The sequence below is a fragment of the Sinohyriopsis cumingii genome, unplaced genomic scaffold, assembly GCF_028554795.1.
Source record: "Sinohyriopsis cumingii isolate HCF-2022 unplaced genomic scaffold, ASM2855479v2 utg000198l, whole genome shotgun sequence".
Taxonomy (NCBI): domain Eukaryota; kingdom Metazoa; phylum Mollusca; class Bivalvia; order Unionida; family Unionidae; genus Sinohyriopsis; species Sinohyriopsis cumingii.
In genome coordinates, this window is record NW_028315875.1 from 3,887,320 (window position 1) to 3,914,263 (window position 26,944).

Consider the following 26,944-nt stretch of genomic DNA (forward strand, 5'->3'; position numbering starts at 1 on the left):
GTATATCATTTTGATTTGTCAACCTTTTATCATCATTCAGAATTAATGCCTTCATTATTTTATTAGTGTAGTTTCTCTTTCACCAAATTCACACCATCTTGTTGCATCTGAACTTAACATTATTCTTTCTGTATATTGATTTTTACTTGCTTTTTCCAATTTACTTTGTTTACTAGTGATTTAAAATTAAAATATCAGCTTCAATTCTTTTAGCATCTTGTCTTGCCTTTCCCTGTGAATATAATTCAGTTATTTCAGTTCTAATTTTCATTTTAATAATTAGAAGAGGAAAAAGCAGTACATGTAACATTAGCTTAACTTGTAGTGAATACATTTTATCACCCTCAATGCAATATTCTTCACCTGTTATTTATGATACCATTCTTAACTATGTTGCCTGCTTAGTTTTCCACTGAATTTCCAATAAATATGACCTCTCTGTGGTGTAGATATGGACGAGGCTAAGGTTACAGTAGAGTGGTTTGTTTTGTACCCTGGAACAATAGTTAAATCAGTGAAATACGAAAATATGACCTCAGATATCAGGAAATAATCTGATCTGCTTTGTTTTATATGACTGGGTTTTCTCAAACATAAATAACCTAGTAAATGGATGGTTGATTCACATGGATCTATTAAATTTAGTTCATCCTTGATATCTTGGAGTGCTTCCTGGGTTATAGGATTTCTATCAAGATTAATGTTGTAAGTGTATAACTCCATGTCCTAAATATTATTCCAGTCACCATAAATGATAATACATGAACAATCAAGACTGCAATATCTTGTCTGAGATTCTTAAACAAGTTGGAATTATCATCCTTATGAGGATATAAATTAACCAAGATTATTATATTTCCATGAATCAATATACACTGTATCTAATACAATATAATCAATATACACTGTATCTAATACAATACAATCAATATACACTGTATCTAGTGTTTATGTTTTGGATTTTTAACATAGCTTTAACAATTTTGCAGTCTTATTGCTACGATGTCTGCAGTGTGGCAGTTTATAGTGATGTCTAGCACTGGGGCATCATGCCGCAGACATGTATCATGATGTTCCACCCAGTTACACTATCCTGACACCAGGCTGACCCGTCCTAACACTAACCACTTAATGTTGCGCAGCTGTTATTACCATTTTTATAAGTCTTTGGTACGACTCAGGGTGGGGGGGGTTTGAACCCACGACCTCCCGCATCTGAGGCAGATGCTCTAACCACTAGGCCATCGGAGTGGTACACTGTATCTCTCACAATACAATTAATATACACTGTATCTAACACAATACTGGATATCTACCATCACCACCATCACATCTTATTCTTTGGATGAAAAATTCCAAATTATTTCTAAAAAGAATGGCAACTCCAGCATTATTACTAGATTTACGGCTAAATAAACACCAAAAAACCAATTCAGCCTCCCAATATTTTCAGCTGTGCTGTATGTTTCATTTAAATAAATAATGGACCCATTTATAATTTTGTTTAGCTTGTTAAACCAGATCTGTACAGTCATCTTACAAACAGTGATTAAATTTTTGGCTTAACATTTCAACCCAATTTTCAACATAAGTGTAATGTAAAATGACAAAATTATTTGAGTATACCTCAATCAACTGAGTCAAATTATATAAACATGCAAGCTCACACACACAGACACACACATTATGAACTATAGTAGTGTAACAATTTGCCATGACTGCTTGGATGATGAATTAAAATACCATTATAAAGCATCATAAGTGTTCCTTACACTGGAGTGTTGGACAGACACATATGATTAACAATACAAAACAATGAATGTTTTGTAAAAACAACTATAAAAAAATCAGTGTGTGATAAGTAAAGACTGGATGATTATTCGTGGATATTCCTGAAGAAATTAAAGCTCTATTTTAAAGGTCATATTAATCTGGTAGCAAAGACGAAAAAAATTAAAAAGAATTTCAATATTCTATTGACCAGTTTGGAGTAGAAGTTGTTATTACCTGTACAATTATTCCTTTTATAATAACAATAGTAAAAGAAACAATAATCATGATACCAACAACACAAATAATTATGTATTTGTATTATCATCATCATCATCACAGTCATTATTACTGCTGTTATTAAAGACAATATATGGATAACTGTTGACTTTTGCTACACCATACATTAAATATTGCTCCACTCCTGAGGATTAAGCAGTTTAACCATCTGCACCAGGATGTATAATATCAAGGCAAACAAATTATACTGTATTATCCAGTTAAAAGTGTAATCACCAACAAAGGTTTACAGACACTGGAGCATTCCGTCTGTGGGATATTCTGGTATAATTTTCTTCCAATAAACTAGAGATGAAGAACAGCTTAAAAAAACAAAAAAAAAACAAAACAAATGCACAACCAAGCGAAAGTGTAATCTATATAAATGAACAAAATCACCAAAAAAGGGAAAACAGACATTTGAACAATGTCTATGTATAAAATAAACATGAAAAATTATTTGAAAATCAATAACCTGAATAAATATTTGGTTACTACGTTTTTAAATACTGACTGGATTAGCTATTTTTTTGTTGCATCCAACCAATAACATTCTTACTAATTTTGATACAGAAGTATCAAAACACATTTAACAGCTGCAAAATTATTTTGCAAATAGTATTTGCAAATGTCTCTATGAAACTCAGCACCATGATAAAGTTACTGCTCTGGTGGCTAAGTGGCTAGAGTGGCTGCTTTGGATGCAGGAGGTTACAGGTTTGAACCCTGGCTGAGTCACGCCAAAGACCTATAAAAATGGCATTAATAGCTGTCTCATTCAGTGCTCAGCATAAAGAGGTTAGTGTATGGACTGGTCTGTCTGGTATCAGGATAATGTGACTGGGTGAGACATAATGCTTCATGTCTGTGGCATGATGCCCCAGAACTAGATATCACTATAAACTGCCAAACTGCAGACATTGTAGCGATGTGACTGAAACATTGTTAAAGCTAAGTTAAAAATCCAAAACATACAAATGCACCATGATAAAGAATGCAATAAAATGACACCTACTGAGGTTTTCTAAAACACTTACTTGAAAGTGGGAAGGAAATTCAGCTGTACCTTTTAAACCATACAAAAACATCTCTGATTCTGATTTTTAATTAATCACTATATCAATGCAATTAAAATAGTCCAGGCAGATGAAGTTTTAGAGTGCATAGGGAGCTTGTAAATGAGTCCCAGGTCTAGTTGGATTGCATCTTCAGTCATTCTTAAGGAAAGTTATCATTCAGTTTCTTTCTGTCCTTTATAAGGGCTATCTTGGTCTTAACATTATATTGTCTTTGTTGCACTTGCGGTTCTGGAAATTCTGTTAATGTCAAGTATTTCACTCTGGTCTATGTCTTTACCAGCGACTTCTTTCATTTTCTGAGCAATTTTGGTTTTCAGACTTTTGTTTTGTGGCATACTGAATATTTTCCCACTGTGAATACTGTTAATTATGATTTGCTTTCTGCATTGACCCATTTGCCTGTTGTTTCAAGTTCCAATTTCAAATTCATATTTTAAGTTTTTCTGTATTTTTTTAATTTTATTTTCTCTTGATTACTGATTACATTATGTACAAAATTGTTAGATACTGTTAACCCTGAATGCCGATGTATATGTAAATTACTGGGTCTACAACACTTAATCATCTGACAATTAATCACAACCTGTTGAACACACAATGATCAATGCACTGTGACATGTGCAGTTTTATCATTACTAAACTTATTGTTTCATTTATATATTGCAGGGGCCCCGAGTGGCCGAGTGGTCTAAAGCGCTCTCCGTTACAGATCACTGCCATCTCACCTCTGTCTGCGTGGGTTCGAGTCTCGGATTCAGCCTATGTGGGTATGTGAGAAAGCTTGCCAGTAGCTTCTCGTGGGTCGGTGGTTCTTTCTGGGGTTTTCCCGGGTTCTTCCTCCACCATTAATACTGGCCGCCATGTATAGCCTATCGTGTGCTGAAAAATGGCGTTAAACCCTAAAATAACAATAACAATAACAATATATTGCATATTTTGGTTATCACTAGATTTATTGTTTAACTGGTATATTATTCTGTTTATTCTTTAAGAAATCTATTGTTTAACTATATATATATATATATATATATATATATATATATAAATTTATTTTAACTTGCACTTGTTTTGACAGACACACTGATTAATGTTAATGATTTTAACTGCTCATGCATTCTCATCATCATAAGTCAGCAAAATGTACACCTATGGCTGTAGTATTTGGAAAGTTGAATTGATTGAGAGAAAAAAAATCAATGACATATTTAATTTACAGTTGGTTGTTGTTGTTGTTGAGTTTAATTATAGTGGCGTGCGCACAATTGTGCATGTGCCACTTTTTTCTGACTGCACCACAGCCTGCTAGTTGTTCCTGGGGAAGGGGATGGTGCCACCTCCCCCAGGCTTTTATGGATTCAAGGAACCCTGATAGTTTGGCCTCAATCTGTGGGTCCATAAAGGTCCCTACAGTTGAATGGTTGGCTGTCATTAGTGGGAAGGAGAGCTCGGGAATGGTCCTGCTTGCTTTACATCGCTGGTTTCTTGTTGCATTTGCCTGGTGTTTCTTGCAATGTTTTTTTTTTTTTTTTCCTTCTTCAAAATGTTCTAAAAGGATGGGGGATGTTCTATGCTGATTATAGAGGTTCTTAGTAGAAATCATGTATAAAGAGAGATTTTCAAGGTTATTATGGTATTACTAGTAGTCGAGGTGTTTAGGTTTAGGATGTGTTTCCTACGTTATGTTATTTATAAATTTTTAGATATTACCTCTTTAAGTTATTTATTAATTAATGTTTTTAGAGATTGAATGTTATTTATACTTTATTTAGCAAGAGACCAGAGTCCTAGCCGATTACATGGTTCGTTAAGGACATCTAGGACCGGAATCCTAGCTGATTACTCGGTTCGTTAAGGACATCTAGGACGTCCGATTTTGCGGTTTCCTTAGTTTTTTATAGGTGCTTCGTAAGTGAATTATTTATTAATACTTTTATAAAATTGAATGATATGTTATGGGTTTTTATGTGGTGGCTTCTAAATTTATTTAGCTAGTTACTGGGTCTTTTGGTTTTGTGGGGATAGTAATTATATTTTATTCCTAAGTCCTGCTGAGTCTATGAATTGATTTATATTTTTATATGCTGATAGTTTATTTTTATTAGAGTCCATAAGTAACTCTGGGTATGTGTGTGGTGATCCAATCTCTTTTTGGTTTTTGATAAATATTTTCTGAGCGGGTTGATATTTTGGGCATATATTGAATACGTGGTTAGATCTTCGGTGGTGTGGCAGTTAAAGCAGTTAATGGTTGCTGGTTTGGGTCCTATAAACCTTCCAAAACTGCTTGCTAGTTTAGTTTTTCCAGTTATTATCCTGTTTATGGTTTTCTGTTCTAAATAAGTACCCTTAGGTAGCTGTATGTTCTATCTACGTTTTTTGGGGTTTCATGGTGCTTTTTACCTTTTGTGGAGGAGTTCCAAAAATCTTGCCATGTTTGCTCTATATATGTTTGTGCGAAGCTTTTTGCTTCTGTAGAGCTATAGTTAAGCTTGATAGAGTTTTGATCTCCTAGTTTGGTTTTCGCAACTTTGCTGTTTCGTTGCCAGAGATTCCAATGTGCAATGGTATCCACATGAGCTCGACTAATTGATGTGCTGCGGTGATATCGTCGATTAATTGGCATGCTCTGTCGAGGAATTGTTCCCTAGAGTGTGTATTGCAATTTTGAATCGATTTGATAACGCTTAGGGAATCGCTTATAATGACTGCTTTTGGTATTTGGTTGTCTTTGATCCATTGTAGTGATTCAAGTATAGCCCAGAATTCAGTGGTGTAAATGGAGCAATAGTCAGGTAATCTGGATCCCGTTTGTATATTGAATTCAGGGATGACTATTGCTGCTGCTGTTCTTGGTGGGTTGTTTGTTTTTGATCCATCGGTATATATTTTAACATAGTCCTTGTATTTTTGGTTGATTTCGTTTACCAGTACAGGTTTTAGTAAGTTTTCTTGTCCTTCTTTATTGCCTAATTTGGTAGCTTCAATGTTAATCCTTGGTGGTTTTTGTAACCATGGTGATTTGTTCTGGTCTGTATTGTTTGTTACCTGATTTTTTAGTAGAGGTATCTTTTCTCTTAGTTCAAGGATTACTTTGCCACTTGGTGTGATGGGTATTATTTTGGGTTTGAAGACAACTTTACACTTATTTATAGATATTTTGGTGGGATGGTTGTCTGGGTGGGTATCTAATCGAATGGAGTATCTTGCCTATGTAATTTTAAGGGTAGTTCTCCTGTTAGTGTTTGTAGTTCTTCTAATGATGTTGAGGGGAGTGTTCCTGTGCATAATAGTAAGGCTTTTCTCTGGATAGTGTCAAGTTTTTGTAGTACAGGTTGCTTAGCCGAGTTATATGCTTGGCAACCGTAATCCAGTTTTGATCTAATTAGGCTTTTATATATCATAAGGAGGGTTTCCTGGTTGGATCCCCAGTCAGTCCCTGTGATGTTCCTGAGTAAATTGAGATCTTTGTTACAATTCTGGGTGAGTTGTTCAATGTGCTGTTTCCATGTGAGGTGGTTGTCAAAGAACATTCCTAGGAATTTTACTACTGTTACACATTTGATTAACTGATTTTGTATATAGAAGTTTGGATAGACTAGGTGGTTATTTCGTTTGGGGGTGAATATGATTGCCACAGTTTTTTCATGAGATATTTTGAAACCCCATTTGTCCACCCATCTCCCTATGTTGTCTAGGCTCTGCTGGATTTCTTTAACTACTGTGTTATTGGCAGGATTTCCATTCCTCCATATGCCACTATCATCTGCAAATTGTGACAAGTTTATTTTTGCAGAGGCTGCATTGAGGTCAAGGTCGTTTACCATTAGGTTAAAAAGTAAGGGACTTATTACACTGCCTTGCGGTGTTCCATTTTCAAGTGAAAATTCTTCCGAATGGGTGTTGCCTATTCTTGTGGTAATTTTCCGGCCTGTGAGGAAAGTGCCAATCCAGTTGAACAAGCGTCCAGTTATTCCAAATTGGTTTAATTTGGCTATTAGTCCATTGGTCCATACTATGTCGAACGCTTTTTCTAGGGCTAAAAAAAACGCTATGAGGTTGCGATCGGTTTTCCTATGTGCGTTAAAAGCGAGTTTGATGTCTGTTTCCAATCTGAGAAGTTGGTCAGTGGTGGACCATTTGTTCCGAAAGCCACATTGATTTATGGAGAGTAGGTTATTGGTTTCTAGGTGGTGTTTTAACCTATTTGCGATTATTGTCTCCATTATTTTGCAAATATTGTTTGTAAGGGAGATGGTTCAGTACGAATTTATGTTGTTGGGATCTTTACCTAGCTTGGGGATTGGTATTACCATGGCCTGTTTCCATTTGGTGGGTAGTTGGCCTTTATCCCATATCCTATTAAAGAGTTTGATTATGGCTATTGTTATATTGATAGGTAGTTTTTTGTAGATAATGTAACCTAACTGATCCTTACCAGGGGATGTTTTGTTTTTGGATCGTAGGGCTATCTTCCATTCATGTACTGTGATGTCATTATTTAGGTGAGATTCTTTTGTTCCTTGGTCTTGAAACATTTGAGGTTGGGTTCCCTCCATTAGTTTTTTGTGTTCTTGAAAGTTTCTGGTGTGATTATTTTTGCATGTTCGAAAAATGCTTCGCTAGGAGGTCTGCCTTATCTTTATTTGTTATGGCATTTTTAATTTTTGGGGCTGAGGTAGTTGCTTTCCCTTGTATGGCTTTTATCTTGTCCCATATTTGTTTTGAGTTTGATTTTAGACTCAGTTTAGAGCAAAAGGTTTGCCAAAGATTAATTTTAGCAGTTTTGATAGTTTGTTTTAGTGCTTTTTCTTTATCTTTATATTGCTGGAAATAGATAGAATTTTTGGTGCGTTTATATTTATTTAAGGCCCTTTTTTTGTCTTTATGTGCTATAGTGCACTGTTTAGTCCACCATGGTACAGGGTTTTTATTTTGGATATTAGTTGTCTTTGGTATGCATCGGTTAGCTGCTTCTATAATTGTGTCTGTTATGTTATCATAATACATGTCAATACTTGGGCTTTCTAAGTTATCTGGATTTACTCTAGCTAGTAATAATTGGAACTGGTCCCAGTCTGCCTATTGGTACCTCCATTTAGGTGGGGTTTCGTTTGGAATGTGTTGAGTTTTTGTTTGAATATTGATTGTGATGGGAAAATGGTCACTTCCTAACGTATCTTCCTGATCCACCCACCAATTTTTGATTTGAGCCAATTTTGGGGTAGTGATGGTTAGGTCTATGGCTGAGAGAGTGCCATCCTCAGGGTTTAATCTAGTGTTCAACCCGTCATTTAAGATGACCAAATTGTTCTCAGTTATCCATTTTTCAACCATTTTTCCTCTTTGATCTTTCTTTTTACCTCCCCATAATTCACTGTGTGCGTTGAAGTCGCCACAGATCATTAGATTGTTGTTGTTGTTATTACTGATTGCCTTTAGTGAGATTAGGTTGGTAGGGCAGAAGGTACCCCCTGGGTCGTAAGCATTTATTATTTGAATGTTTGTGGTTCCTATATTTATCATTACAGACATTATTTCGATTCTGTTATTGATGTTTAGGTTAGGGGGTACTTCTATTACTTCATAGTAGATTAGTGTATCTATTAAAAAAAGTGCTAGTCCACCCCCTTTCTGCCCCATGGGTCTGTTTTTAAAGATTCTCTGTGTATAACCTTGTAGTTTGGGCAGGCGTTTGTGTTCTTGTGTTATGAGGTTTTCTTGAAGGCAGATTACGTCTGGTTTTACAGCTGTATTATTCAGTTTGTTCTGCAGTTCTGATAGGTTTTTAAAGATTCCTCTGCAGTTCCATTGCCAGATGGTGATTTTATTATTTTTTGTACTATTCATTTTTGACGTTGTCTTTATCTGTTAGTCTTGTGGTCCAATCAGCTAGTATGGTGAAAATGGTTTTGAGGGTTCTCATTATGCTACTGAGATCTTGCATTAGGGTTCCTGTTGTTAGGTTCATTACTTCCTGTATTAATTCTGTGTTGGGGTGTGGGTTAGGTTTGGGGATGTTTGGGGTGACAGTTTTGTTTGTATCTGGAGTGTTATCAAGGTGGTCATGGTTTGTTACAATGTGGGTTGTAGTTTTTGGTTCTTTTGTTTCCTGATTCGAGGGGATGTTTTGTGGTGCAATGTTTTCCCTTCTGATTCTGCGTGGAGAGTTTTGGTGCTCATTGATTGTTTCAGAGGTAGATTTTGGTGTGTTGGGGTTGTTTTTACAAATAATGTTTTTGGCAGAATGGTAAGTGAGGTGTTTTTCGTTCATTAAGTCCACTATTTGTTTCTCTTTTATTGCAAATCTGCATTCTGCCGATCTAGGATAATGGTTTTCTTTACAGTTAGCACATTTTTGTTTAATTGTGTGGCATTCTCCTTTGAGTTGACCTCCGCAGTACTTACATCTTGGTTTGAATCTACATCTGAGGGCATAGTGTCCCCAGTGCAGGCATTTGGTGCAAAATCTTGGCCTATTTATGTAGTTTTCCAGCTTATGGCACACTCCTGACTGTCCTAGTTTTATTATTGAGGGTATTGGCTCGGTAGCCTCTATAACTGCTTTGTTTGTTCCTTGTCCCTTGTGATTTTTAAGACGATATACTTTGGTGGTCTGTGTTCCATTTGCTGTGAGTTTATGAAGTAGGAGTTCATTGCTTATGTCCTTGTTGTATCCGTTTAGTGCTATTACTTTTTTAAAGATAGTGGTTTTAGTGGGTTCAGCCAGATTAGTTGTGGTTTCACTGTGTTTGGAGTTCGAAGTGACTCGTGTTTTCCTCTGAGTGCTATGGTGTCTCTCTACTTTGATCTTTATTGGGCCTATAGTTTCAATTTGGATGAATTTTTCCACCTGTTGAATTGTGCTGCATTGGACAATCAGGTAGTTCCGCCTTGGTCTTATCAGTTTGAATTGTCCAGTGTGAATTTTAGCCAGTGCTGTCATAATACTATTGGTACTTAGACTAGTAATTCTGTTGCACCTGCTGCTTATGTATATGGTGTGTTCGATGGAATGATAATTGTAAATTTTGTTTTGGGGGTTATGTTGTTGTTTTATTTCCTGTTTTGAGTTAACCTTACTTGTGGGTTTTTTTGGTTGTTTTGGGGTTTTAGCGGGCCTTTGCCATTACCTAGGTATGTGTTTTGGGTGTTTTGGGTTGTTTGGGGTCTTTGGGTTGCCACATTAGTGATGCTGCTGGGTAGTTTTGTAGTGTCTAATTCATTGGATTTGTTCCCATAGGTTGGTGGTTCCCTTGCTGTTATTATCCCAGATGGTCCAGGAGTTTGGCTTGAGTGTATAGTTTCTTTCCTAATGTTTTGATTTATTGTTGTTTGCTTGATCTCCTGTTGTTGGTTTGTTTGCATGTTTCTAGAATTGGTTATTTCATTTTTGGTGAATTTTGGGGTGCTGGTTATGGTTATATGGTCTAATTGTGGGGAGTTTAAGGTATGCAGGTTACTGTCAAATTTATTTGTTAGGTTTGGAATAGTGGCATCTATATCTTCATTTGTGTTTGGTTTTTCCGCTTCCTTGAACAGGATTGGCGATAGTATTGGCATTGTATTTATATTGTTCCCTGGAGTGTAGTTTTGTATTTCTAGTAGTTTCTGTTGGTGGGGTGGGGGGTGTTAGTTATGTCTGCTGGTCTGTGGTTTGTTTGGTCTGTGTTTGTGACCAGAATTTGGGGTCCTAGTGTGATGTTGGTTGTATTCGAGTTTGCTGTGGTTGGTTCGATTTGCGTTAATCTTGCTGGTTTTACATGCTTTATTGGTGCTGTTTGGAGTTGTGATACATGCAATATTTTTACTGACTTATTGATAGGGTTGTTTGGTGGTTTGTGTGTTTGCATGTTTGGATTGAATAGAGCCATTTGTTTGGACCTAGTTTGCATTCTTCTCCTTAAATTGCGTATAGCATTGAATGATGACTTATCTTTTATTTTTGTCCTAACCTAGTCTGCTCCTCCACTAGAAGTCTCTCCTTTGTTCCTTTGCTTTCTGTTACGTGTTCCTATCGTTCCTTTGTTTGAGAGTTCCTTTGTTCTGTGCAATTCCTTTGCTCACGGCTTGGCGGTTTTCTAATCATTTCCTCTTCTTGGTATTATTTTTTTTGCTCTTGTTTTCCTGTTCCTTTATTCTATTTTAATTGGTGATGGTGGTGGCCGCACTCAGCAGAACTTTTAAAATTATACACCAAGCCGGTTTTACACAGTAAACAAATCAAGCAAATTGAGAGATAGTTTTCAAACTTGACGTTATGGGAATGACGTCACTATAATAAACAACGTTAGTTTACATATGACAGTTTGTCATTCTATGTAATTCTGAATATATTTAAAGGATATTGAAACAATCGTCACAAAAACCTTACACAATTCTCTCTCGGCAACATGGTGTAATATTCGATAACAACACTGTATCCATTTGTGAAGGAACTTCAATAAAATTTGCAATAATATCAGAGCTAAAAAAATACGTTTGTTCGCTGTTATGTCAGGAATGAGACTCCTTACAGTTGGTGAAACTTAATCAAAAATAGTCTTATGAACTATATATCAGAATTCTAAATGTCTGACCATTTGTACAAGAATTTTCTGCCAGATTGCTCTAATTCTGAAACATAATTTTCAGCTTTAAAATATCTACTAAAAATCTAAAAAACAAACTTACAGGTGATTTCAAAATTTTCCATCGAAAGATAGTTATATTGTTATAACAGTATGAAAATACTAAACATTAGGAATAGCAGTTCTAAATATAATAGTTTGTCAAATTACTTATGAATTTAAAATTGGTCTTTCATCCCCTGTTCTAGTGATTTAATTTTCTAAATTTAAATAATAAATGCACAATTGACTCCTCTAATTTAGAACAAAAAAACTACCTTTATCATTATATAGTATTCTGACTTTGTGCAAAAATGAATCTGTACACAAACATTTATGGAATATTTTAAACCAAAAATGCCTAAATTTCATGTCATCAATGTGAGCAAGCAGAGACAAATAATGAATTATTCTTTTGGCATGTATAACATCAAACCCTGTATTATATTTCTCATGTAGTTTTTATTCAACAGTGACATTATATATAAAAAAATGTTCATTCTTTCTTATTCACCAAAATATACGACAGATGTTTATTTCATTCCTGAATCATTACCTTTTCATTGCCCACACACAAATCTTCCCAATTTCAATATATCTTTCCTTATTACTGACATATAATCTAAAGCTTTCAATCCATATTTTCAATTCATCATAAGGATAAAGAATCCATATATAAGTTTTATAGAATCCACATATATTTTTTACTTTATCATAAGGGTAAAGAAACCATACATAATTTTTAATTCATCTTGAGGGTAAGGAATTCATGCATAACTTTCAATTCATCAAAAGGATATAGAAACCATACATAATTTTTAATTCATCAAAAGGATATAGAATCCATACATAAGTTTTAATTCATCAAAAGGATATAGAATCCATAATTTTTAATTCATCATATCCAATTGTGCCGGTAATATTATGGATGCCCTTTATGTCAATCTTTTATACAAAACTTTTAGTGACCCTAATATTTTTTAGATATACCATATTAGCGAAAATGATACCTTCTCAATTACTTATATATATTTTCACCTTGGTAAATTCTTTCTATGTATATATTACAATTTTCCAGAACTTCACAGTAAGAGTTTTAAAAAAATAAGTGATTAATATTTGATCAAAAAGTAATATTGTTTTAATATCAATGCGAAATAAAGCTGTAAGCTTATTTTTATGTTTATGGGATTTTCTCAACCATGATATCTTTAATGCTGTAATACAAGTTTGTAATTTTAACCATCTTCAGACACATATGTTTATAATCTTGAAAAATCACATCTTTTAATACAATCTGGCATTGAATTCAAAATAAATATAAAAAGAATTGGTGTGAAATTGTCACAGATCAGACAAAGACTGAAACAGGTGTGTAAATCTGGATAATGTTAAGGGTTTAAATATAGTCATTATTCCATACTGTGTAATTTTTCTCCTTTAGCAACTATTAAGAGTTGATTCTATCTTCTTTAATATCCCAAACATCATAGACTTGAACAAATTACACCAAAACCTTTAAAAGGTCCTTGATACCAGTCTAAATTAAACTCATGACACAAAAACCTACATTTCATTTTGATATGGCCCCAATCCAACCTATCCTAGCCTTGTATAAATTGATTTTTGGTGCTACAATCAACTTTTGTATCACCTATTTCACTACCATGGAAAAATGTATTTTTTGGTAAGTAAAACTAATTTTAATGATACAATACTTGTTAATACTGCAGAGCTAGTACTTTGCTGGGAGAAAAATACTCTGACCTAATAAAAAAAAATTGTCCTCCCATTAGGGTGAACCAGAAGCTTCAAGAACACTGGATCAGCCCTACAGAAGAACTCCATACATATTGGGCATACATACATGTTGGCACTCATCATTATTTTGAGGAAGCAGCCCAACTTAATGGGACTTCAGCACAGGGAGGGAGGATTTTGAGGAAGCATCCCAACTTAATGGGACATCAGTCCAGGGAGGGAGGATTTTGAGGAAGAAGCCCAACTTAATGGGACATCAGTGCAGGGAGGGAGGATTTTGAGGAAGCAGCCCAACTTAATGGGACATCAGTCCAGAGAGGGAATCTTGCAATAGCAACAGGTACCACTGCTGGCAAATAAGCACAAAGAATACCGTCACAGACAAGCAGGAGTCTGCTGTAGAATGGAATTCAGACACATGGGTCACTTTCTGAGGAACAATGACTGGGTCCAGTGAAAAAATGCCTTTGCTTTGGTGAGCTAATGAGCAATGGTAAAAGGAGGAGAAAGCAATGTGAGAGTGCCAAAATGTGGTTTCCATCACATCCTTGAAAGATTGATGAGTTAGACAGGCTGTCACAAACTTTAAAATTATTCACTTATTTCATTTACACATTAAATAAGATTAGAATTTCAATATAATATAGAAAATAAAAATGCATTATCTGAAGCTGAATGTGGCAAACACATATTATTCAAAGTTGACTGTAGAATACAAACTCATGTAAGCAATGTGACAATGATAGTGGCGTGATAGTTCTCACCAGGTGATATTCTTGTGCACTTCATTATACCTGACAAAGGTTCTTTATAAAGCAACCATATGCAAGGTAAAACTTGGGCAGTCACATGTACCATAATAATGGACAGGAGCTAAACAACCTGGACATTTAGCATGGCCAGATTAAGCCACTTCCAACCCTTTAGAGTTAATGCTGGGTTGAGAGACTGCTAAAGGGGGTGCTCACCAGTTATTAAGTACTTTTCAGAGAGTGACTTATGTAAGATGAAGTTATTTGCATTTGAAACATGTACAGTGGAGAGAATGTTGGCATGCCTCCATGCCACTCTGATGTACTGTGGCTGACATTTCTTGTGGAAATAGATCATGATCTATGTACACAGCTAATTAAAATGACTGCTCCCTTGTGCTAAAAAAAATCAGGCTGATTTTATGTAAAGTGCTCTATCTTTAGCAACTATTAAAACGAAGAAAATTAATTTTGCCAAACTTTACAGTACCTGCTTCTGAAAGTGCAACGAATGAATTCCCAAATATGCACAAAGTAAGACAAATTATCAGCTCTTTTTTTTACAATTTACCTCCGAAGTCCATAAGTGAAAATGACCAAGTGGAGCAGGCATTTTTCTGAAAGGTGCGAATCTGGAATAAGACCAAGTTCTATACTCTGTAACCCATATTACACCCATCAAATATACACCAAAATAAAGGAAGTTATAAGTTCTTAGAAAAATAACTAAGATATACAAAGTCTTAATATAAATAACCAGTATAACCAGTGAGAAAACACAGGGAAAATCTTTATCTTTAAAATTCTAACCATATGCAAAATATGAAACTATAGAGTGCCAACAAAGGGAGTTTGTGCTAAACAGGGAATCCTGCCACAAGGGCAGACAAACCTGGAACATCCTAAGAACATCGGGACATGAAAGTCCCAGTCACATGAAGTACCATATCATATACTACACAGTGAGGAGTGTGTGTGTGTGTGTGTGTGTGATTTGGATTTTTGATGTAGCTTTAACAATTTTTCAGTCATATTGCTACGATGTCTGCAATGTGGCAGTTTATAGTGATGTCTAGCACTGGGGCATCATGCCACAGACATGTAGCATGATGTCCCACCCAGTCACATTATCCTGACACCAGGCTATCCAGTCGTAACACTAACCTCTTAATGCAGAGCGCCAAGCGAGGCAGCTGTTAGTACCATTTTTGTAAGTCTCTGGTATGACTCGGTCAGGGATCGAACCCACAACCTCCCATACACTGAGGAAGCCTTGAAGGGCATACCTATACAGTAAATAAGTCAACAATGGGCACACACATACGTTGAGAAAACCATTAGAGGGCATATATATGGACCAACAATGAGATAACTAGATGACACATTCTCCTTTCTTGGAAACAAGGAAAATCCAAGAGCAGAAGGCTTTAGATTGTTTTTTTTAAACAGCATCTCTACTACACTCTTCAAAAGCAAATGGGGGACATTACTAGAGCAGGGAGATCTTGGAACTTTAGCCAGTAGCCATCTTTTATGACAGAAAGAACCCAAGCATTGACCATTACACCTGGCCAAGCTTGTGAAAAGATGTTAGTCTGATGTCAACTGAAACAAAATATGAATGTAATGGTGCAAAATTTTGCAAATTAATATTTCACAGTGCATTCTGTAATGGTCAGCATGACATGAAAACATTTAGACTGATTTATGAGCTAGCCTCACAATAAATTTGGTAGCTAGAGATAGTTGACCCCTCTTATTAGGAAGCATGAGTGGATTATAGTTAGGGCTCACAGTTAGATAGTGATAGAATCCAATGTTAATGCAAGGTCAATAGCAGTAAATGAGAAGAGTTGAGACAAACCAGGAAAAATTTTAGAAAGTCATGGGTCATTTGAAACAGGTGTCATAAAATGATATTTTACAGAATAGCTATTACTATAGGTGGTCTAGAGAAGATTATTCTGACTTCTGTGAGTGATACAATTTTTGACATTTCAAGAAATAATCCTGATTGTCTAAGCTAAATGAGGGAGTGTGTATTCCCAGATGGATTTCAAGGTTTTAAAGTAATCTCCCTTGCAAAATCAGCAGTCCATGTTTTCTACCATGGAGGAAAGTCTGTTGGTCTCTGAGGAAAATTAAAAACTAGTTTCTCTCATTAAATAAATTGTGCAAGCGACAGGAGGTCTGGAACTTTGAGAGACCTGGAGCCTGAGAAGAGACACTGGGAATTCTCTGTTAAGTGAGCAAGGGCTTGGAAAGGCACAAAGGTATTGTTTGAATTGCATACAACAGATGTTCACTGATGTAAGTTTGTAATTATTTGTTGAAATTTATTCATTTTAAATTCACTCATCAATTTTCCTTGAATTCAGATGTTAAATGCTTGCATGCATTATGTCTCAAATGTTATGTGTATTATGTGAATGAGTTTGGATTCAGTTGTTTTGTACATAACAGAAATCATGTAGTGCAAGATTTCATGCATTTATTCTGACAAATTGTGAGAAGCAAATTATGTCTTAAATGATCTGTACATGTATCATACTGATAATTGATTTTTCAATGTCTATGTCAATGAATTGCTAATTAACAAAGTTAGATAATTAGGACCAGGAGTGAAGTTCATTAATTCATGTGTAATTAAGTTGTGAATATCTTCAACCAGGAATCAAGGAGCATGTGCCAACTGGCATAGTACAGCTGTTAATTTATAGCCACAGCATGCTGTGATGGTTAATTAAAAATTCAAGTAGCCACTAAAAAAAGATATAAATCCAAGTTAATAAGATTGTGTATCAATATTAAGGATGGGAACTGACTATATCTAGTTATGCTGAATTTTGATAAATCATATCTAATGCAAAAAGAGTGGGAATATTGGTTAATCAGAGGAGAAGAAAAAACTGACATGTATTAAGGTTGGGTACAACAACTTTTTTTCTGGAAGGAAAAATTAGCTCCATCCTGACTGCACAGTGCAAAGAGACTGCATTCTGCAACCAAGAAGCTGATGACCCAAAGAGGCTAGAGGAGAGAGAGAGGAGGAAAGAAATATGGGAAGCCTGACCTAGTACCAACAGTGATTTGGAAAAGACCATAAGCACCAGGTAATGCAGACATGAACATGTTGGCAGTTTGAGTTCAATCAGGCACTCAAATATAAGATGGAAAACCTCTGCTCACAAGGCCATGGACAAATTAATGAAAAGCATAACTAGAACAAATTATGGAGAGCCACTGGCAAGTGATTCCTCCTCCAGCAGATGGAACGAGGCTGTTGTAATGAAGTCAGCATGTTGTGGCTACTACTTTTGCTCCAAAGGATCCCAGCATTTTCAATAAAAGGTGAGCACAGGTCACTGTAGAAATACACACTTGAGCCTCTTCAGTGCCCGAAGTGGGAGGTTTACTGGACCATGAAGTGGTATGAACCTCGTAGCTAAAAGCAGCTACCAAGGGTTGCAACACAGGGTTGTTTAGTAAAAGCTTGACCCTTGCAAAACCTTTGAGAGGGCTCCATGATCATGACTGAGTGAGGAAGTAGCAACAGATCTGATTGAACATTTTCTCCAGAAAGTTTTTCCAAACTGGAAAGAATATTTTAGTCATCAGAACCTGAAGGTTTGGGAAACAGATCACTGAACAAGAAGTGGTAAACCTCATTTACAGCTTTATTGAAAAACTTAGATTATTCCTCCTCTGCCTGCCTAACCAAAGAGTGAGAAGAGGCAGGGGACCTGAAGGGAGGGGGTACTGCTCTGTGTCAAACTTGGGTTCATTGGGGACAGATAGGGCATCTTTGTCTTGTACTCTCTCCTGGGATGCAGGGCTATGTGACCTAATGTTAAAAACTTGGACCAGTATCCCCTGCTGCAAAGTCAATAGACTGTTTATAGCAGTGGGTTCTGCTGGTGGTTTAGGGTGACTCTCTATATTTTATCCTCCCTCTTTCTTTTTTGACCGGGGGCCCCGAGTGGCCGAGTGGTCTAAAGCACTCGCCTTTTATGGATCACTGCCATCTCACCTCTGCATGGGTTCAAGTCTTGGGCTCAGCCAATGTGGGTACATGAAAAAGCTTGCAGTAGCTTTTTGTGGGTCAGTAGTTCTTTCCTGGTTTTTTCCGGGTGTCTCCTCCACCACTGATACTGGCTACCATGTATAGCCTTTCTTGTGCTGAAAAATGGCATTTAACCCTACAACAATAACAACAAATGTTTTTAGACCCAACCTTGTATGAATTTATAGGTCCATGGTCCACAGGAATATCCTCACTATGATGTGGCCCAGCTTTAGAAGTACATGACTGCATGTAGGAATCACCTGCCCTCGTTTGCATCTGTAAGTCAACTCTCATTCCCCTATGGGATGCGACAGTAGTCTAGAGAGATGGGGGACTTGCCCAATCCCCATTTCTATACCAGAAAGATCTCTGCCTGGTACATGGTATCTGGTATCCAGTGTCACGTACCTGGTGAACAGGCACTAGGTAGGACTCAACAAGCAACTCAGATCTGTAGGGAGGCCTAATTACAGATCTGATAGGGGGCTTGATTGTGTCACCATCAATGAGTTTGTGGGACTGAATCAGTGCTGCTCCCTTTAACAGGGGGGTGGGTGTGACTCACAATCAGCCCTTACCATGATGTGCTTCAGTAGAAAGCGCTGCCCATTGTGACTTGCTCTCTGCTCTTTTGGATGCAAGAGGGTTGACACCTCCACAAGGATCTCTGCCCTTGTAGTAAAGAGAAGCTATCAAATGGACAGCAATCTGTCTTCTGACAACATATGCTGGATAAACAAGTGGGGTGTGTACCATGGGGATTTCCAGTGGCCACACTTACCCAAACCTTGCTTAAACATCGTTCCTGAAATAAAGATCCTGAAAAGATTTGTTACATAAAAATTTCTAAGTTAGTATACACAGCATAGACTAGGTCCACACTAGTGAAAATAAACGGGTGTTTCACAGAGATTAAATGTTAAAAATGAAGCAACATTAAGATTCAGGACCAAAAAAGCTATAAAACAAGTCAAGTCAACCAGGGTTAAAAATGGCAAGGTATTAAAAAATTTGGAAAAAAAACTAGTAGGTTTAGATTCCTAATTAAGGAAAATTTAAGGAAGGCTGGTCAAAACTAAAATTTATATTTAAAAAAAACCAAGCTTGAAAACCCTGGGACAACATAAAGCTTCACGATGCTGAACATGGCACTCACCAAATGGAACCCATCACAACCAGATCGACTACATACTGGTTCAAAACCGTTACCGATCTGGCATCAATAGAGCAAAAACAAGGACATTCCCAGGTGCTGATGTTGGGAGTGATCACAACCTCGTGATTATGAACTTCCGAGTGAGGCTGAAGAAAATTAACAAGCCAAAGAACATCAGGCTCAAATTCAACCTTGAACAACTGAAGGACCCTAACATCTGCAAGTCATTCCAAGCCACAAATGGAGGAAAATTTGCTCCACTCCTTGTGATGGATGGTGATGTCAATGAGATGACAGACACCTTCAACACAGTCATAACAGCAGCTACCAAGGACATCATTGGCCTCCATCGCCTGAAGAAAAAACCCTGGGTTACAGAAAAGATTCTGAAGTTGTGTGATGCCCGAAGAGAACTAAAAAAACACCAGACACACAACAGGGGCACTGAAGTACCAAGAAATAAACAAGAATATCAGAAAAAAACTTGAGCAAAGCAAAAGAAAATTGGATTGGACAAAAGTGCACAGAAATGGAGAACAGTCTGATAAAGAATAACAGCAAAAAGGCATTCCAAATTGTGAAAGACCTCATCAGACAGAAACAACCAAGAGTCAGTACCATTCAAGACAAAAATAGAAAATGCCTCACAGAAGCAAGTGACACTGCAGAAAGATGGACTGAGTATTGCAAAGAACTCTACAACCACCAGTCCACAGGAGACCCAGAGGTGCTTGAAGTTCCAAACTCCTCAAATGATGATGACTTCCCCATTCTCAAAGAAGAGGTGGAGTCAGCAGTAAGAGCACTGAAGAATGGGAAAGCAGCTGGAGCAGACAACACCCCAGCTGAACTTATCAAGAATGGGGGAGAATCAGCGAAAGAGCTACTAACAAAAATCTGCAACAAGACAGGTGAATGGCCAACACAATGGACCCAGTCACTGATTATAACACTTCCCAAAAAAGGCAATCTCCAGCTGTACCAAAATTAAAGAACTATCAGTTTGATCAGCCATGCTAGTAAGATAATGCTGAAGATCATCTTGAACAGACTGAAACCACAAGCAGAAGAAATAATCGCTGAAGAACAGGCCGGGTTCCGGAGTGGAAGAAGCACAACAGAACAAATATTCAATCTCAGGGTTCTGTGCGAAAAGTACTCGCAACTCCAACAAGACATCTATCATGTGTTCATAGATTTCAAAAAGGCCTTTGACAGAGTGTGGCATGAGGCATTGTGGGCCACAATGAAGAAGTATAACATGGGTCAAAAGTTAACCAATACCATCAAGCAGCTGTACACCAAGGCTACCAGTGCAGTAATTGCCCAAGGTGCTGTGGGGGACTGGTTCCAGACAACAGTGGGAGTGCGTCAAGGCTGTCTCCTGTCACCCACGCTTTTCAACATCTACTTAGAGTGCATCATGAGCGAAGCCATGGAAAACCACTGTGGGACAGTCAGCATTGGAGGGCGTAACATCACCAACCTCCGCTTTGCAGATGACATTGATGGGCTGGCAGGCAGTGGAGACGAGCTAGCTACCTTAGTGAAGAACCTGGATGAAACATCTTCCAGATTTGACATGGAGATAAGCGCTGAGAAGACAAAGATGATGACAAATAGTGGCAAACAAATCTCAGCCAAGATTAAAGTCAGAGGACATGAACTGGAAACAGTGAGCCAGTTCAAATATCTTGGTTCCATAATCACTGAAGAGGGATCAAGAGCAGAAATTTTGTCAAGAGCAGCACAAACAATGGCAGCTATGTCAAAGCTAAGACCCATCTGGAGAGAAAAGAATATCTGTCTGAAAACTAAAATCAGACTATCGCGAGCTCTAGTCATCTCAGTCTTTTTGTACTCATGTGAGGCATGGACCCTGACAGCAGAATTACAACGAAGAATCCAGTCACTTGAAATGAGATGCTACAGAACCATCCTTGGCATCATTTACATGGACCACATCACAAATGAAGAAGTGCGTAACACCATCAGGCATGAAGTAGGCCAATATGAGGACCTCCTCACCACTGTCAAAAAGAGAAAGCTGAAATGGTATGGCCATGTCACTAGAACCAACAGTCTATCCACAACAGTCCTGCAGGGCAGCGTCCAGGGTGGCAGAAGGAGAGGTAGACAGAGAAAAAAGTGGACTGACAACATCACAGAATGGACCAGGAAAAGTTTTGCGGAGACACAGGCATTGGCACATGATCAAGACAAGTGGAGGGAACTGGTCAGATGTTCAGCAGCACAGTGCCTCAACGACCACACTAGGTCATGAGACTGATGATGATGATGATGATGATGAAGCTTGAAAACTGTGCACAATAGATGAAGTAAAGATTTGGTGACAGGCTAGTCAGTAGATTGCAAAATGCAAGAATAGTGAAATTAAAATAAAATACCTACTCTTTGCTGCTTACAAATTGTTCTAGAATCTAGAATGAAAAAAATCAACCAACTTTGAAACACCCTGAGGAGTAAGTAGGACAAACTAAAATGCCAGAATATATACAGAGTATGGAACAAATGTCTGAAACACTCTCAAGAGCATAGAGATAAAAGAGATAAAAGTTGATCAGGGTATAATCCTAATGATTAGGGAGGATATACCACAAGAGACATTTAATAATTTTGCTCAGTGACCTATGAAGTGGTGGCTATCTTTATTATATTAGCAATGTAAAACATTACAACATGGCAACCCCAACAAATAATGAAGAAGACCATCATGTATGCCCAATATATGTTGGGTTCTCTTGCCAATGAAGTGAAGGTATTTTCTCACTGGACCCAATCATCGTCACCCATCAAATAGCAATCCATCTTTCTGTGAAAATCCCATGTCGATATGGCCAGCCATTTGGGAGTAGTATTAATTTAAAAAAATTCAGGATGGCCATTATGGTGGCCAATCTGGATGTTTAAACATTTTCACTCAGAACCAACTTGACCAAACAGGAATACATTGGACTAGGACTTTCTCTTCAGGAGAAAAAGTTCACATGATTTTCATATGGCTGCTGTGGTGGCCATAACAGCTGTCAGATGAGCACTATTATATTTTGAAAAAACCAAAGTGAAAGCCATGCAGCTAATGCAGGCATTCAGAGGTGACTATTTCAGTATTGGGTGTCATTTGATACAATTTGATTTATCTGTAAATTGCAATTATTCACTCTATCTGGATTCTTGTAAATCCATATTCCTTCGGAAGGTCATTATTTACACGCCACGATACATACTTATAGCAAAATCAAAAGTAAATTATGTGGACATTTTTGGATGAAGTCAATCTAAATGTGTAATCCAGTAAACCTAATTGAATGTTACATGCTGTTATGTCACAATGAAAACTCTGCATGTTAGAAAACATCCGTACTACCTATGGTGTGAGAATTTGACGCAGCATACTTTCTCTTCACCCACTTTAGTACCTTGTACCATTGTAAAAGTCCATGGTGATCAATAATTATCATCTGGTAGATTTTTTTATGGTTTTGAGGTGCAGAGAATTCAGCATTTATAACTGAATAGACTTTGGTTGAACTATTTTAGTATTAATTTTTAAAACAACAGCTGAAATTGAATTTGAATAAATGTACATATATCACATGTATGACTTTTACTTTTAGTGAAACCTCATGTTAATATAACCAAATTTTCAAGAGTAATGATATCAAGGTTTTCAATATAACCACTGTAGTGATGATACTTGATATCTGAGCAACACAGTTTTCATTTAAGACCAACTAGATCTTGTGAGGAATGTGTCAAAAAAATGTCATGGCAATCCTCCAAGTAGTTTAAAATTAGTAGATAAAACAATCTTGCGCTAATGAATGGACAACAGGCCATATGGTCTAGCAGAACCAAAGGTCAATGAAATTATGCTATTTGATATCTATCGGTAATGTTTGGTTCAATCCTGCACAGCACAACAACACAGGTAGGTCACTCTGTGCCAAGGCAATGGGAGTAAAGTGCCTTGCCCAATGACACACCAAGATTGTCAGATGATAGTACTTGAACCCACATCCTTCCAGTTGTGTGTCTGGCATGCTAACTTCTGAGCCATCGAATCTCGTCAATCTGAAAAGGCAGAGTATTGCAGGAGTTTCCCAACACCCATGTCCTTACCTGGAGTTGCAAGGATGTTAATATCTTTCTGGTGTCACACATACAGCTACTATTCTAAAAAAAAGTCTGTCCCAACTGCTGAGGATCATTCATATTCCTGCAACAAAAAATGACTGTATTCACACCTTGCAGAAATATGCCAACTTACTGACTGGAACATTTATCAATGGATACACGGCTCACTTGACTTTGGGGACCTATCACCAAAATAATTACTTACACTGAACAGCTTGCTGAAAAATCCATATGCATTTATATTTAGATCCATAACAAACTAAAACACTTCTAACATCGAATGGATCTTGATTTACGGACTCACCTGTACAGAATTTGTCTCAGTATCAACTATACATACTGACAGAAAAATAAATGTATGCTAACACTTCATGCTGACACAGCTGGGAACATAATAGAAATTCATACAAAAATCAATCACATCTTGCCAAGTTATGATATGAATATAATCACAATTTTATTTTAAAGTCACTGAAATACTTAAGTGATATAGAGGCATTAGGATAGATGGACAGATTCTTTTTATTTGAGTAATTCAGGTTACATGCCCATAATACAATAACATAGATAAACACTGCTGTACAAATTATACCATATAATATAAATTACATTACAATATTATTCTTGATCTGATCAATTCTTTAAAAAATGTGATGAATCAATTTTGATGTACGAATTGTTGCTTGACATAATTTTAAAGACTTTCTCTTTACATGCCTGATTATACTAGGAATAAATAAACATTTCTCTCTCAAATCAGAATATTTGGAACAGATCATTAATACATGAAATTCAATTACCAAATATATATTCTCAAAACAAGGTTCATGATAACATGGTACATATAAATGTTATCCATTCCATTACTGGAACACTAAAATCTAGATAAAACTGTATATAAGTAATAAGGCTAATCAATCAGTAGATATTTTTAAATATTTAACATTGACTTATATTGTTGATATTCATCAAATTTCATTGATTCTGCTAGATTTCCATGCAATGAATGCAATATGCAGGATTTCAATCTTTGGTAAAAAAATTTTAAATAAGATCCATACCACAAACATCTTGACATTATCCACACAAATCCAAAACCATACTCGAACAAAATGTTTTTTACACTTTAGTAGCCCATGTTATTCTACCAGTCATCTATTTCCTTTAAGAGCTTATTGCAAGTAACTGGATAACCATGGTTCTACATTTGCAAAAGTTTGCTCCAGTGATTGAAACATCATCTACAGTATGTAATGTCATGTATATTCAATTTGCAATTTTTTTATATTTTTTTTAAATAATCATTATACATTATGGGTTATGTAAAATTGTATTTTAAACTGACCTTGTCCAAAATCAAGTTCATTTTCTACCTAACCAGAATCATTGATTTTGGTTTTGTAAACATGTTTATCACAATCTGAGTCCAGAAAACTGGAAATTCCCCATGAAATGCTGGGTCTACCTCTTGTTTACTGCGTTCTATATTATAATTTTCATAATAGACCTTGTCTAATTATAGTTTGAGATGTTCTGGAAATGAACTTTTGTCCTACATCTTGGCTCTTCTTTTGTGTCTTATTTTTTTTTTAAATCTTGTTTATCTAGAAATTATTCATTTATGCTAAAAGATCTTGAGGCAAAATCATGGCTGTGTTCAGCCTTTGATTTGGGCTAAAATGATTTATTTTAAATTATTCTTCACTGGAAATACAAATTACTCATCTACAGTATTCTTTGAAAGAGACATTAACTGGGAATTATAGTAAATTCAGAAAAGGAAACCTTGGATTATATTACTGTGATTCAACAAAAGACATTGACATTGTTTCATAAGTACATTAGCGACTACAGGCCATTAAAGGCAAATCAATACAATCAGGTTATGAAATTATTTGGAATACCACTAAAGTTTATCAGAAGGACTTGTGTTAGAAATTCTAGTATTATTTGGGATTTAATTCCCAATACTGTAAGATATTTTTACATTTTCAGTTTGTATTCTAGAGAAATAAATTATTCATTGAATTTTGGTATATGCTCTTTTCCCATAGGATCATAATCGTAATGAATAAAGGCAATTGTCAACATTCATCCAATACTATTTAGACACTAACAAAATGAGATGCATTCAAGAGCATTTATAGAATTTCAAATGTACCTTTCCAGACACATTTGAGTATTGATATCCACAAATCATAAAAAAAAATTGGTTTTATCATAAAACTAAACATTCAAAAAGTTTCACAGTAATTAAAATATCTAAATTTAGTTTCGTAACTCACTACGTATGGTACAGACTTAGATGCCTGTGACAGTGTTTCCAACCAGGTGGATTACCCCTGAGATCAATGAGGCTAAGCACCTAAGAGATAACATCCACAAGAAAAAAGACATAAAAACTATAGAAAGTGGAGGAATAAAACTAAGCACCTGATAGATAAGGCAAAAGAGAACTTCTATAAACAAGCTATTGATGAAAGTAAGAGTACCAAGACATTGTAGAAGCATCTAAAAGAGCTGAACCCATCCAGGAACAGTGGTCTTCTCCCTAGACTTAAGCAAAATGATGATAAAGCAACATCTGTACAAGACATTGTGGAAATGTTCAATAATTTCTTCAGAAACATCTCCAGTAACAGTATTCAGAACCAGACTAACAACCCAATTGAACTTTATGCTCTTCTATTATTTATAAGAGCTAAAATTCCTGATGATAATTATTTTTCAATAGCTAATGTTAGTGAAGCTGATGTTTTTGATATGCTAATTAAGGTGAATATTAACAAATCCTCTGGACTGGATAGGATTGGTCCACGAATTCTTAAACTTGCTGCACCAGTAATGACAAAGTCACTAACGCATATCATTAACTTAAGTATAATGAGTGGTCATTTTCCAGAAACACTGAAATGTGCAAAGGTTACACCTATCTTTAAGAAAGGAGAAAAGGAGGATCCAGGGAATTACAGACCAATATCAATTCTACCTGTATTGTCAAAATTATTTGAAAAGTATGTAGCCATTCAGGTCTATAAATTTTTTGAAACATACAATCTATCTTATAAAGCGCAATCAGGATTTAGAAAGTACCACTCATGCCAAACAGAACTTACCAAATTAATTGATCTTTGGCTGAAGGAAATGGATAATGGACATATGACTGGGATTGTTTTCCTGGACTTCAAGAAAGCCTTTGATCTTGCTGATAAGTTGAACAGTTACAGGTTTGATAATCCTTCTTTCAACTGGTTTAGATCATACCTAAATCAAAGGTCCCATTTGTCTTTTTCTGCTACACTGACCTTGGTCCTTGA

General features: G+C 36.3%; 1 protein-coding gene across 4 annotated transcripts in view; it reads right to left on the reverse strand.

Annotated features, from left to right (window-relative positions):
• LOC149774593 (putative complexin-1) overlaps positions 1–26,944 on the reverse strand; it is a 294,867-nt gene that overhangs the window by 184,651 nt on the left and 83,272 nt on the right. For all 4 annotated transcript variants that reach the window (XM_089945117.1, XM_089945116.1, XM_089945114.1 and 1 more), the window contains exon 3: positions 23,613–23,709. The gene's annotated coding sequence lies outside the window, so the exon portion shown is untranslated. The remainder of the gene's footprint in view (positions 1–23,612; positions 23,710–26,944) is intronic.